Raw genomic sequence first — 14,767 nt, 5'->3', positions numbered from 1 at the left:
AAACTGCACAGTACAGGAAAGGAAGGCTCTCCAACGTGTGATTAAAACTGCACAATACATCTGTGGAGCAGACTTCCCATCACTTCAGGACATTTACAACACCTGGGTTACAAAGAGGGCACACAACATCACCAAGACACTACACCCCCGCACACACTCTTCACACTGCTACCATCTGGCAGACGCTACAAGAGCGTGAAAGCCAGAACAACCAGACTTAAAAACAGTATTATCCACAGGCCATCAGGCTGCTGAATGACTGTCTCATGACAACTCTGTATACTGGCACTATACTCAATACTGTGAACTATATTTGCATTATGTACATATTCAATATCCAATGTATATATTCAATATATCTCAATGTCTTCAGTGCCTTCTGCTGAATGTGAACTTGCACATGCAAACATGCCTGTCATTTATATATTTTTTCTTATAAATATGTTTAATATTTTTGTGTTTTTAATTTTGTGTGTCAGGTAACTCGCAAATTAAGAATTTCATTGCCTGGTGTAAACTATGTGTATATGACAATAAAACATCTTGAATCTGAATAAGCCAAAGGGACAGAGTTGAATTCAAATGTCTTGATATCTGGTGAACAAATAATAATCTCAAACATTAACAGAAGAATAATTAGTTTAAAGCTGAAGTTTAAACGTTCTGCACACTAATGTTCCACCTACAGAGCTGTCCAACAGCTCCTTCACTTGTTTTAGTTTAGTGTGTTTATTTCGGTCTTGTAAGAAAAAAGACAAATACAATAGACAAATATAAAAGTATAAATACAAAACAAAACAAAACATAACAAAACAAAAACAAATAAATCAAAAACAAAAACAAATCAAAACAAAAACACAACAAGCAATACAATACACTTTGACCGAAAAGGTGTAGGCTGAAGCATCAGCTTATTTTGCCTACCCTTCTTAAATTAACATTCGGTTTGCTCATTTTAAAAAATCTTTTGGAAGAAAAAAAAAAAAAAAAAAAAAACAAAACAACAAAAACAACAAAACAGAAACCGCATATTCTACATACAGCAATTTATGAGCACAGTGGTATTTATAATTCAGTTTTATATTTATTAATAATATTATTTTTAAATAACTTTTTGAATCTGTTAAGTGTGTTGCACAGTTTGATTTCTAATTCTAGATTATTCCATTGATTGACTCCTTTAATAGATATACATCTTTGTTTCACATTTGTTCGTACCTTTGCTTTTGTATACACTAAGTCCCTCTTAGTTCATATCGACTGGTTCGAGTCTGAAACATCCTCTGGACACCATCTGGAAGCATATTATTATTTACTTTATACATAATTTGAGCAGTTTTATAGTCCACAAGATCATTGAATTTTAAGGTCTGTAGGTTTATGAAAAATGTGTTTGTTGAGTCTCGATAATCAGCCCTGTTAATTATCCTTATTGCTCTCTTTTGTAATATGAAAATTGGTTTTGTAATTGTTTTGTATGCATGCCCCCAGACCTCTATGCAATAAGTAATGTATGGCTCGACAAATGTTCGGTACAATAAATGTAATGAGTATTGTTGAGGATGTATTTTGTTTTATTTAATATTGCAATAGATTTTGATATTTTGCTCTTTATATGATTTATATGTGGTTTCCAGCTTATTTTGTCATCCATAATAACTCCTAAAAAGTTATTTATATTAACTCTTTGTATTTCAATATTTTATCCTAATTTGTGTTTGATCTAAATTTTTACGGTCTCCAAATACTATATATTTAGTTTTATTTAAGTTAAGTGAAAGTTTATTAATGTCAAACCATCTTTTTATCGTTCCAAGTTCTCTCTCCACTGTGTCCAGAAGGTGCCTCAGATCTTTACCAGAGCAAAGTAAATTCGTGTCATCAGCAAACAAAACAAAATGTAATAGCTTGGACACATTGCAGATATCATTAATGTACATAATAAATAATTTTGGACCCAGCACAGAACCTTGTGGGACCCCACATGTTATCCTCGCAAGTCAGATTTTTCATCATTTAATTGCATATTGTTTTCTATTATCTAAATAATTTTTTAACCATGTATATGCTATGCCCCTGATCCCATATCTTTCCAGCTTCGTCATTAATAAATTATGATCAATGGTGTCAAATGCTTTTTGTAAGTCCATAAAACACCTACTGTGTATTCCCTTTTGTCTATTGCTGACGATATTTTTTCTGTAAGTTCCATAACAGCCATTGTGGTGGATCGGTTTGATCTGAACCCATATTGATGTTCACTTAATAAGTTTTGTGTTTCTATGAAATGATCGAGTCTATGAATAAATAATTTTTCTAAAATTTTTTGAAAACTGTGGAAGTAGAGAAATTGGTCTGTAGTTTGAAAATTGATGTTTATTTCCATTTTTGTATATTGGAATGACTTTTGCTATTTTCATTTGGTTGGGGAATATGCCGGTTTGGAATGACTGGTTGCAGATATGGGTCAGAGGTCTAGCTATACTATCTATAATATCTTTTACTAATGCCATATCAACATCAATACAGTCAGTGGATTTTTATTCTTAAAGTTTTTTACCACATCAATTAGTTCCCTCTCAGATATCTTCTTAAGAAAGATGGTGTTTGGGTTTATGTTAATAGTGCTTTCGTCTACATCATTTTTTACTACTGGGTTCACAATTTCCTTGGCTAAATTATAACCAACATTCACAAAATAGTTGTTAAAGTCATTTACAAATCTCCCTTGTTTTGGTTGTGATTGATTGATTTTTTTTAATAAAATAATTTGGATAATTTGATTTTCCTACACCTTTATTAATTATACTGTTAAGCACTTTCCATATACCCTGTGTATTATTTTTATGCTCTTCTAATTGTTTGTGGTAATAATCCTTTTTATTGAATCTCATTATACTTGTTAATTTATTTTTATATTTTTTATATTTATTTTCAGCTTCCTTTGTTCTCAATTTAAAAACTGTTTATAAAGTAAGTTTCTTTTTACAAGCATTTTCTAGTCCCCTCGTAATCCAGGGCTTGTCATCATATTTCTTTTTTTTTTTTTGTTCTTATGGGACGTGTTTATCATATAAGGTGGCAAAAACAGACAGAATTCTTCATATGCTTTATGTTGTGGAAGCTGGCTGTTGATTTGACTCAGCAGCAGAAATAATTGGAAAATGTGACATCTGTCAAAGAGTTTTACTACTGGACTTATGTTTGTGTGAAATATAAACTGTACATGAAGTAAATTGTGATGCTCTCAGCTCACTGTCTCACTTTGAACACTTTATTGGCTTTGTCAGCCAGGACAGGTGAAAACCCAGAAGCTGATCAGAGACTTTTCAGATATTATTTATTATTCTGTAGAATTTCATGATACATTTGGTTTAACATCTCATCAATTTCAATAATATAACTGACTTTACAGGTTAAAATAAGCTCTCATAGTTTAAGCAATAAGCTGATCTGAACATAAATCATGTCTGACAGCTGGACAAGATTCAGTTGAAGCTGCCGACTCCACGTTCTTCTAAACTTCCTGCTACATTGCTGCTGCTGACTGTCTGTGCTGCTGACTCCTACCTGCTGCTGCAACTGAAAACTCAACATGAAAACTTTTGGAGCTGAAGGTAAATGTGTCCACTTCCCCCACATCCTCCACAGCCTCGCTCTCCTCTGTGATATTTCAATGTGGTACTTCTTTGTGTCCATCAGGTGAGTCCTGCCTCTGGTTCAGCTGCATCTGAAGAGAATCACAGAACACGTGTAAAGTTTTAGTTGTGACTGTGACTGTAAATCTAAAGTCAGGATGTTTATTGGATGCGGAGTCTCTAACCTGACTGGACTTCACAGCATGTCTTCCTGCTGCTCTGTGTCTTCTGTCTGTGCTGCAGTGAAGTCTGAGACGTCCTCATACTCAGGACAAGAGTCCAACTGATGAGGAGAGACGACAAAATGAGGCTCCAAAGGACCTCGTTCATGAACCGACATCAAATCAGATCAGTCAAGTTACTATGACTGTGATATAGAGGAGGGTTTGTCAAGATGGCCTCTCTCTCTGTCTCACCTCTATCATCTCGACAGATTCTTGTGGTTCAGTGGTGGAGCTCAGAGTTTTCTTCTTCCTGGATTGAGTCAAACAACAACAAACACAAAATTCCACATTTAGAAACTCACATCACTAAAACTAAATGAAGTCTGAAGAAGAAAATAAAAGAGCAGATGGATTCTGATTGTTTCACCTCGTCCACAGACTCAGGAGAATAGAGGAATCAGCATCAAGACCACCACAGTCAACCTGATGATGTTCACTATCATTGTTGAATTCACTAGAAATACACACAGATATGTGATGAGAATCAATCACTTTTCCAGGTCTTTTACCTTTTTAGAGCTATCGTCTTTTAACCTACACAAATAGACCACAGTTATCAGTAAATTCACATTATATCTGGAGATATGTGAGTAAACATGTGAAGCAGGTTCACTGTGGCTACAAGTCATATCTCTCTTAACGCTGAGTCAGCAGGACAACAGAGCTGCTTATATTTTGTACTCACACTGGACATCGACTGATACAGACGAGGACATGATCTCTCCATACTGATTCTCAGACTTGCAGGAGTAGTTCCCTCTGTCCTCAGAGCTGATGGAGGAGAAATGATAGATGCCTATCTGTCCTCGAAGCAACTTTTGTTTCTTCTTGTACCAGGTGTATTTAGCTGCTGGGTTAGCATCACTGCTACAGGTCAGAGTCACTGAACTGCCCTCCACTATCTCAGCAGAGGGACTCACTGACACAGAGGGATGTCTTGGAGCATCTGGAGGAGATGTGAACATATTTATTATTAATTGGGATACAGATGACTTTTCACAGTGGATCTGGATATTTAATTGTTTATTATACATGGTCTTATTTTCCTGCACAAGCTACAAAATCAATATATATTACATTTCCTTCGCTGCAGTCAGAGCTTCCTCTACATTGGTGTCCTCCAGTGAAATTATGGTCCTAACTGATGATGTTGGTTCTGTAATTTAATCACTTTCTACAATATTACAAAGGTTGTCTTGTAGTCAAATCCAGTCAGTAATTTTGTTTTCATGTATCTGGTGAAAAAACTACTAATATATGAACATCATTCCTCAGAGACAGGGTTGGTAACAGGACTCTGGTCACATTAGATGTTGGATGTGTATTTATGTGTGGCAGCATCTGAAACTTTAGAGGTGGTTTTCTGGATCAATGAACATCTGTGCAGATCTGGAAACAGTTCGTGAATCAAACATCATTTCATCATCTACTGTAGCTGCTCAGTGAACAACAGCAGCAGACTGTGAAGGTGAAACAGGCAGAGCTGGAGAAAGTGCACCATCAGCAAAACACCTGACTGGGTAATAAAGTTTTAAAAAGTTGTCATTAGTTGATTTAAATCAGCTGCATTATACTCACATTTCACATTAATATAGATGTGTTTAGACATCATCCCCTGCAGCTCGTTCTCAGCTGTACAGTAATACTCTCCAGAGTCAGAGGACTGGATGGAGCTGAAGACAAGCTGTGGTTCTTTACTGAGAGGTTGAAGGTCTGGATCTCCATTCTTCTTGTACCAGGTGTATTTAGCTGCTGGGTTAGCATCACTGCTACAGGTCAGAGTAACTGAACTGCCCTCCACTATCTCAGCAGAGGGACTCACTGACACAGAGGGAAGCTTTGGAGCATCTGGAGGAGAAAACATGAACACATTTTACATTTAATTTCAATATATGTGTTGACATTAGGATCCACATCAGAAAAACTAAAGCTACTTCATCGTACTTTTAATTCAAACTGAAAACATAAAGCACACAAAGACTCAAAATGTCTCACAGTTCATCAGTGCTGAATGCAGCAGATCAATGAAATGATCCTGGTTCAGAGTCTGTGGACAGTTTCATGTTTACTCATCAACTCTAGTAGTTAAATAAAAGGAGTGAGTTTTTTGTAATCCAAAAAGAATTTGAAATGGTTAAAGACATGAAAGTAAATCTTGTTTTACATAATCTCCAGTGTGAGCTGATATTTAACAGTTTAATTTTGCAGCACAGACAATGAAAGATATTTATGCATTATGTCTACAATCTCATGGGGCTGTGATTTGGTTGTTACCCAATTCTGCACAATGAATCACCAAATACCACTGAATTACATGTAGTTGCACTCTAAAAACTCCTGGGTTATTTCTTCAACCCAATTTCTGGGTTATCTGTGTTGGGTTAAACTCATGGGTTATTTTTTCAGAGAGTGTTATTTTGACCCAGAAGTTGGGTCAAAAAGAATAACCCAATTTTCTGTGTTAAAATAACCCAGAAATTAGTTGGTCCCTTTTTAACCCAGGAGTTGGCTCAAAAATAACCCATAATGGGTTATACTGTAATATGAACTACAGCATTTTCAGCATTACAGCATTTTACAGCATTTTCAGCCATAATGGGTTATTTTTGAGCCAACACAACAGGTTGGCTCAAAAGGCTCCACCAGGTGTTATTTCAGTGGACGACTGTAAGTAAACTCACACAGTGGAGGAGAGCGGCAGTTCTCATGTCCTTCTACAGCACATGAAATACTGTCTGTAGGAGTGATGGAGACTGAACAATAAGAAGATGTTTGCCCCTGAATGATCCGTCCATTCTTGTACCAGACGTAGTGAAGGCGACCAGGTAGACGAAAACTGCTGTGACACTTCAGCACTGCCCAGAGTTCAGGGGGATAGACATGTAAGCTGTTCACCCTCACCTGCAGATCTGAATATGTGAATAAGAAACAGAAGTTTTCCTTTTAGACTGAATGTCAACACACACACACATACACACACACTCAGATGAAAATGTTACCTGTGACTGACAAAGTGACTCCAGGTTTACCAGAATATTTCCCACTTTCTTGGTCTGTAAGGATTCTGAACTTGTACTTTGCTGAGTCGCTCTCTCTCAGGTCTGTGATTCTCAGAGTGCAGTTGTTGTTACCACAGTCATACTGCACACGACCTGAATACTCTGGTTCATTTTTCAGATCCGTATAATTCTCATTCACCACTGTCCTATACCAGAATCTGTTCTCAACTCTCTGTACAGTGGATGGATATGTGTAGGTGCAGCTCATGTTCACTGTTGATCCTTTTAAGGCATAGATCTCAGTAGAGCTGTAAGTCACTCCCCAGCCATGCTGACCCTGTATCACTGTAACACAGAGAACATCTGCTTTGAACCATTCACAGAGACGAGGCATTTTACACAGAGTAGTAAAACGAAAGATGTTACCCCACACACATATTAACTTCCTTTTGTGGTAACTTTCTGATTCTTTGTTACAATCATGCTCTAAGGCTTTGATGCTGTGTCTGAATGAAGTGAGGTTGATCATAAACAATGTGTAAGCTTAGTTATTCACACTGAGTGCAATTTAAGAGTGAAAGATGTGAACATGCCTTCTACAGTTAAACTCAGTGTGCACCCAGTCTGAAGCTGCAGTGAAGTGAACAGGAATGTATTGAACCTGTGACCTTTAATGCAGTTTATTGACCAGGATAAGAGGAGAAATAGTATTTATTAGAGTCTGTGCTGTTCTTGGTCAGTTCTCTCTGTTCACTCTGTTGTCAGGATGCTGCTGAGGTAAGTGTGAAAACTACAAAAATAAAAGCAGAAGACTGAGGTGTCAAACTTCTTCAAGCAGCTATGATGTAATGATAAGCGTCTGCATATAGCATGGAAACATTACACTGACGTCAGACAGCACTAACAGAACTAGCAGGGAGTGGTGCGGATGTACGATCATATACAAGAAGTACAGTCAGTTTTTGGGGTTTTACTGTGAGAACAATATCCCTCCAAAAAACTTCACTGTGATAAAAGTAGCTGCAGATACAAACTAATCGTCCTCCACATGAGCTGCTGCTTCTGCAGCCAGGGTCGACTTTAGAACACATTAAACAGGAAGAGAAGGGAAAAGTTCTGAAAACCCAAAATATTCTCAGTTTACAGCGTGTAAAAGTGCTGAGCATACAGCTACTTCATGCAAAAGTCCAGATTCCCTCTATAAATGCAGTAAATGTAACTGTACCTGACACAGAGAGAAGGAAGACGATAAATCCACTCACTGCTGCAGTTAAACTCATATCTGCTCCTCTGATCTCTCTGTGAGGTTTCAGAGACAATAAAACATGTCAGCAGATAAAATAATGATGCACACAGGAGGTTTATAGTCTCAGTCACATCTACAAACAATTCTACTTACAATGAAGACAGACGTCGTCTTGAAAGAAGCCGTTCCTCAGTTGTGAGTGAGCAGAAGACAGATATCACGCTCTTAAACCACTAGATGTACTTCCTCTTTAGCTTATTAACATACATGATGTGCCAAATGCCAGTCAACACCCACATCGTACTAAAGTAATGTTTGATACACATAGTTCAAAAAGACTGGTAGGATCTGATGAGGACACACAAGGGTTTTTAATGACTTTGGCTCACTTAGGTGGTTCAGATTGATAAACTGTGTCCAACATGTGGATTGGGATAAAACAGAGAGAGAAAGAGAGACAGTGTCTTTTTGTAATTTGGGTGAACTGACCCTTTAAAGCAGACAGAGGAGGAAGCACTCACAGTGATGAAGCCTGAATGTGCCACACTTAAACTTCCCCACTAGAGGGCAATGAACCTTCAGAGATACTGAATCAGGAGCCTGAAACAACATTTTATCCTCCATCACTGTATGTTAGAACATTCCATAATACATATTACAACAAACTCAACTCTTTGAGTTGACCAAAACTAAAAACTAATCGAATGTTCCAAATACTTTAAATGTACTAACCATATGACTCACATGCAAATGTCTTGTACTTACACAGTGAAGAGAGATGACGAGTTGATCTGTCTATATTTATTCTCAAACTTGCGGTGATAGAGCCCTCTGGCTCTGGAGCTGATGGAGGGGAAATGGAATTTTCCCCCTGGTGTCTGAATCAGTGTTTGTACCATGTGTAATTAGCTGCTGGGTTAGCATCACTGCTACAGGTCAGATTCACTGTTAGCTGCTGGGTTAGCATCACTGCTACAGGTCAGATTCACTGTACTACCTTCCTCTGGCAAACCATCCGGCGCCTCAGGAGGGGGAAGCAGTCCTCCATCAACACTGTTTACAGTGGACGTGGGAGGCTGTTGACCTCTACTGGGGACATTGTCGGGCGGCGGAAGGAATACTTCGAGGATCTCCTTAATCCCACTGACACGCCTTCCATAGAGGAAGCAGAGGCTTGGGACTCAGAGGTTGACCCATTCATCACCCAAGCCGAAGTCACTGAGGTAGTCCGGAAGCTCCTCAGTGGCATAGCACCGGGGGTGAATGAGATCTGCCCTGAGTACCTCAAGTCTCTGGATGTTGTGGAGCTGTCTTGGTTGACACGTCTCTGCAGCATCGCGTGGCAGTCGGGGACAGTGCCTCTGGACTGGCAGACCGGGGTGGTGGTCCCCCTATTCAAAAACGGGGACCGGAGGGTGTGTTCCAACTATCGGGGGATCACACTCCTCAGCCTCCCTGGGAAAGTCTATTCCAGGGTACTGGAGAGGAGAATTCGGCCGATAGTCAAATCTCGGATTCAGGAGGAACAATGCGGTTTTCGTCCGGGCCGCGGAACACTGGACCAGCTCTGTACCCTCCACAGGGTGCTCGAGGGTTCATGGGAGTTTGCCCAACCAGTCCACATGTGTTTTGTGGACTTGGAGAAAGCATTCGACCGTGTCCCTCGTGGCATTCTGTGGGAGGTGCTCCGGGAGTACGGGGTCGGAGGCCCTCTGTTAAGGGCTGTATGGTCCCTGTACGACCGGAGCAGGAGCTTGGTTTGCATTGCCGGCAGTAAGTCAGACCTGTTCCCGGTGCATGTTGGACTCCGGCAGGGCTGCCCTTTGTCACCAGTCCTGTTCATTATTTTTATGGACAGAATTTCTAGGCGCAGCCACGAGCCGGAGGGAGTCTGGTTCGGGAGCCACTTGATTTCATCTCTGCTTTTCGCGGATGATGTGGTCTTGTTGGCTCCTTCAAGCCAGGACCTCCAGCATGTCCTGGGGTGGTTTGCAGCCGAGTGTGAAGCGGGGCCATTGTTCTCGACCGGAAAAAGGTGTCTTGTTCCCTCCGAGTTAGGGGAGAGTTCCAGCCTCAAGTGGAGGAGTTTAAGTATCTTGGGGTCTTGTTCACGAGTGAGGGAAGGATGGAGTGTGAGATTGACAGGCGGATCGGTGCAGCGGCCGCAGTAATGCGGTCGTTGTATCGGTCTGTCGTGGTGAAGAGAGAGCTGAGTCGAAAGGCGAAGCTCTCGATTTACCAGTCAATCTACGTTCCTACCCTTGCCTATGGCCATGAACTTTGGGTCATGACCGAAAGAAAAAGATCCCTTACACAAGCACCTGAAATGAGTTTCCTCCGCAGGAAGGCAGGGCGCTCCCTTAGAGATAGGGTGAGAAGCTCTGTCATCCGGGAGGAGCTCGGAGTAGAGCCGCTGCTCCTCCACATCGAGAGGAGCCAGCTGAGGTGGCTTGGGCATCTGTTTCGGATGCCCCCGGGAGGAGACCCAGAGGACGACCCAGGACACGCTGGTGTGACTATGTGTGACTGAATGTGTAAAAAATACCATCTCCTACAGACTCAACTCGTCTTCCTCGGCCATGTAGTTTCAGGAAAGGGATTGGAAATGGATCCCATGAAGGATGATGCCATCACGGCCTACCCAGGTCCAACAGAGTTAAAAAGTCTCCAGAGGTTCCTAGGATTGGTGGGTTGGTATCACAAGTTCCTTCCTAGGTTAGGGGATATTGTGGCTTCACTCAATGACCTCAAAAAGAAAGGGATGTTATGGGAATCGTCGGCTTAGTGTCAAGCGTCATTTGAACATCGAAAGCGCTTATTGCCATCTCAACTGGTGCTAGCGCAGCCGAGGCCACACCTTGGCTTTCAGGTGCACTGTGACTCCAGTGGTGTGGGGCTAGGATCTGTTCTGATGCAGTCCATTGAAGGTGAAGAAAGAACAATCGCCTTTGCTTTGAGAGCTCTCCATGGTGCTGAACTGAGGTATTCTACCTCAGAGAAGGAATGCCCGGTGGTGATGTGGGCAGTCGAAAAGTGGGATCATTACCTTGAAGGGGAAGCATTTAATGTGTTCACAGACCATAGTGCTCTGACCTAGGCATTCAATTGCCCTAAGGCATCATCCCGCCTCACCAGATGGACACTCTGCTTGCAGGCTTTCTCCTTCTGGGTCCACTACAAGCATGGGTGCTGTAATGTTGTTCCGGATGCTCTGTCCCGCGCCATGCCACTACAAGAATGTAGTGTGTGTGTGTGGCTGTCGCCAAGTCATACTGGGCTGATTTACCCAGTTCCCTTCAGGCCATTGAATGCAGCTGGACAATACATTGTGCCAAGAGCTGGAGCTAACAATCTGCCAGCCCACACCAGTCTGCATCCATTACCAAGAACAACAGGGAGTTTTGCACAGAGGTGTGCCCTCAAAATACAGCTGATTTAACTACCAGTTGGTTGTGCCGACTGTGCTTGTGCAAGAGTTCCTCTCATACTTCCACAACAGCCCATTTGGAGGACATTTAGGAAGGATGTAGGTGCTGCTGAAAATCTTGGAGGTAGCATGGTGGCAACGGAGGTCAAAGCACCCAGCAAGATGATAGGAGTGGACTTCATCGGGCCATTCCCACTCAGTAAGGCTCAGAATTCAGTCCTGATGGTTCTAGTAGATTACTACAGTAGGTGGGTGGAGCTTTTCCCTCTGAAGGGCACCAAGACACCAAAGGTCTGTCAAATCTTGAAAAATGACATCTTCACACGCTGGGGGGCACCCACCTACCTGGTGTCAGATTGACGCCCTCAATTCACAAGCCAGCTGATGTCCAGCCTGTGTGAATCCTGGGGTATGGCCCAGAAGTTCACTACAGCCTACCACCCCTGAAAACCATGATAGCTTGCTTTGTAGAAAACCATCATCAGGATTGGGATCGGTGGCTGCATGAATTACGGTTGGCTATCAACACGGCAGTACATGAGACCACTGGTGTAACGCCTGTACTGTACTGTAACTTATCAAGTCTGCTCGTTCCCTTAAATTTGCATATGTACTTTTCCCTTTTTGAGTTAATAATTGAAGGAGATTGTTACATCTGTACCACTGTAACACAGAGGACATCAGAAACTACAATCAAATTCATAACAGAGGATAGAAGACATGAACATGCTTCGTAACACAGAGTTAACACTGAAATTACATTGCTAACAACAAATCCTGCTTCGGAGTACAGGCACCAAATGAACCACTAACAGCTCCAAGTATAGATCACTGACACAGCACTACTCTTATTCTTTAACATTAACTACACAAAAATGGAAACAGAAAACAGAACTGAATGTGTTTTAATGGTCTGCAACATTTGGCATCATATCACACAAACAATCTAGAAGAATATTATTTAGGTTATCATTATTTTTTGTATGATTCTAAAAAATATATTTGAGCTTGCTCTGAGTAACTAAATGCCCAACAATGTAAATATAGACATACATTACCTGGAACAGAGAGAAGGAGGATAAGGAATCCACTCACTGTCACTTTTAAACTCATAGCTGCTCCTCTCATCTCAGTGCGACTCCCGAGAAATTAAATCAGCAGGTCAATGTATGAAAGATCAATCATATCACATGAATCATTACACTAAATGAATCAATAAGTAATTCTGCTTACAACAGAGAAACATTTCCTCTTGAAAGATAATGTCCCTCTGTGGTCAGCACAGTAGGCAGCAGACAGATGTGAAGCTGTTAAACTAGACTTTTTAATGTGCATGTAGTCAGTAACTGTCTGACTTAACTAGTTATTCTATTGTTTTGTAAACTGTATATGGACCTCTTAATGCTGATTATTTAAGAGTGAGAGACTCGTTCCGTGGGTTTCTAACAGGGGTAGAGGTAACGACTGCATTTACTCTTGTAAAGGAAACAAAGTCTTTATGTCTTCTGGTACTTGTGAGGGGCAGACTGATTATTGACACTGGCTCATTATGTCAAATAACCACCCAGCCCTGAAAAATCCACATCGGTCGACCCCTGGTGCTTTACTTCCTTTCAAGTTGAAATCGTTAGAGCACTAAAAACAAAAGTCACATGAAAAAGTCAGGATGAACCATGTAAGAGAGAAACAAAAGAAATGTCTTCAACCAGCAGCTGCAGTGTTGAAGCGGGACAGCGCTCCATGTCAAGACAACAATGTGTGGTGCAATGAGTTACAGTCTCCACCAGATGGCAGTTTGTTAGTGGAGGACTGTTTGGTAAACTCACACACCACACAGGAATAGATGCCTTCAGAATAAAAGTGGTCTTTGTAAGATGTTTCTATTGTTAATACTTCTTTAAGAATAGCTTCTCTTTAAAAAGGGATAAACATTTGTTCAGAAGAACCGCTAACATTATTCTAGTTTTAAATTCACCCTAACTAACTGTGGCTTTAAGGATACGCATCAATTCAACACACATTTTCAAGGTTCCAAGACTGTCAGATTTTATGTTTAATTATAAGACAAAAGAGTCACAGTGTGTATTGATATAAATCGACTTTATGTTGCTCTGAATAAGTGATAAATGCTTTACAGTTTAAATGAAGATATAACCTACCTTGGCACGGAGAGAAGGGAGATAATAAATCCACTTGCTGCTGCGGGTAAACTTATCGCTGCTCCTCTAATCTTTCTTTAAGGCTTCAGAGATGTTAAAGCTCATCAGCAGATAAATCATGTACACAACAAATATAGCACACCTCAATAAACGTCTTTCAGTGGAGAAGGATGTGTTCTTGAAAGACAACGTTCCTCTGTGCTCATCAGAGTGAGCATGAGACTGAGATCAAGCTGAAGACAAGCCTGACTCCTTCTCACATTATTAATATGCATGATGAGGATGGGCTGCAGTTTACGGTCTGTCATACTTCTAATCCTCACTGGAAAGGCCGACTCCAGGGTGTTGATTGACAACTTAAAGTTTCAGAATGACTAGTGTGGCTTCTGCTCACAGAGGAGTGGACTAGCTTCATATCTTATAACTTTACCAGAGCCCAAAACACTTGGACTCCAAACTAAAAATAACCGATGGATGAGGTTACCACCATTAATTATCCTTTATTTGTGCAGGAAGAGCTATTGATTATCTATTTAAGATCTTCTGTGACGGATTGTTTTTCAGCTACAAAAGATGTGTCCTATCTGCGACGCAATAAATATATTTAAGAATAGTTTGATGATTATCAGGATAATCGCAACATTTAACGTTTTCATACTGTCTAAGCCTACCTCTGACCTTGTTCCTGGGGGACCATTTCTGTAGTGGAGTCTCTAAGCAGAAGATTTTCACACCAGTGTACTTGTAGAACCAGGGTGACAATAAACATCTTGAATAATGAATGTTGATTGTGGTGCTGGAGCTGTTGATACAAACAAGCAAACAATATTAAAACTAAACAGTGTTTTGACAAAGAAAATAAAATGGAAGAAAATCACACCAAGAAAAAAGGAAACAATGAACATGAACACAAAATGGTTTGTTATATTATAAATACTATCTTCTATCTACAAGTCAAATGTGGCTCTTCACTGCCATCTAGCAGCAGCAGGAGAAACTACAACTACATCAGCAAAATACATTCTTCAAACCACTTCATGTTTTTCTTAATTGGCATATCAATGGAAGAAGATC

General features: G+C 40.5%; 1 long non-coding RNA gene across 1 annotated transcript; it reads right to left on the bottom strand.

The window, feature by feature from the left end:
* Positions 1-3,838: 3,838 nt before the first annotated feature.
* Positions 3,839-4,277, bottom strand: LOC115587934 (uncharacterized). The gene is made up of 3 exons (XR_003985241.1): positions 4,230-4,277; positions 4,055-4,112; positions 3,839-3,921 (listed from the first exon to the last, which is right to left on the bottom strand). It is a non-coding gene; the product is annotated as an uncharacterized LOC115587934 (long non-coding RNA).
* Positions 4,278-14,767: the final 10,490 nt, after the last annotated feature.

The sequence above is a fragment of the Sparus aurata genome, chromosome 1, assembly GCF_900880675.1.
Source record: "Sparus aurata chromosome 1, fSpaAur1.1, whole genome shotgun sequence".
In the NCBI taxonomy this organism is placed as follows: domain Eukaryota; kingdom Metazoa; phylum Chordata; class Actinopteri; order Spariformes; family Sparidae; genus Sparus; species Sparus aurata.
Note: the sequence above shows the minus strand (reverse complement) of the source record. Positions and strands in the feature narration are given on the sequence as shown.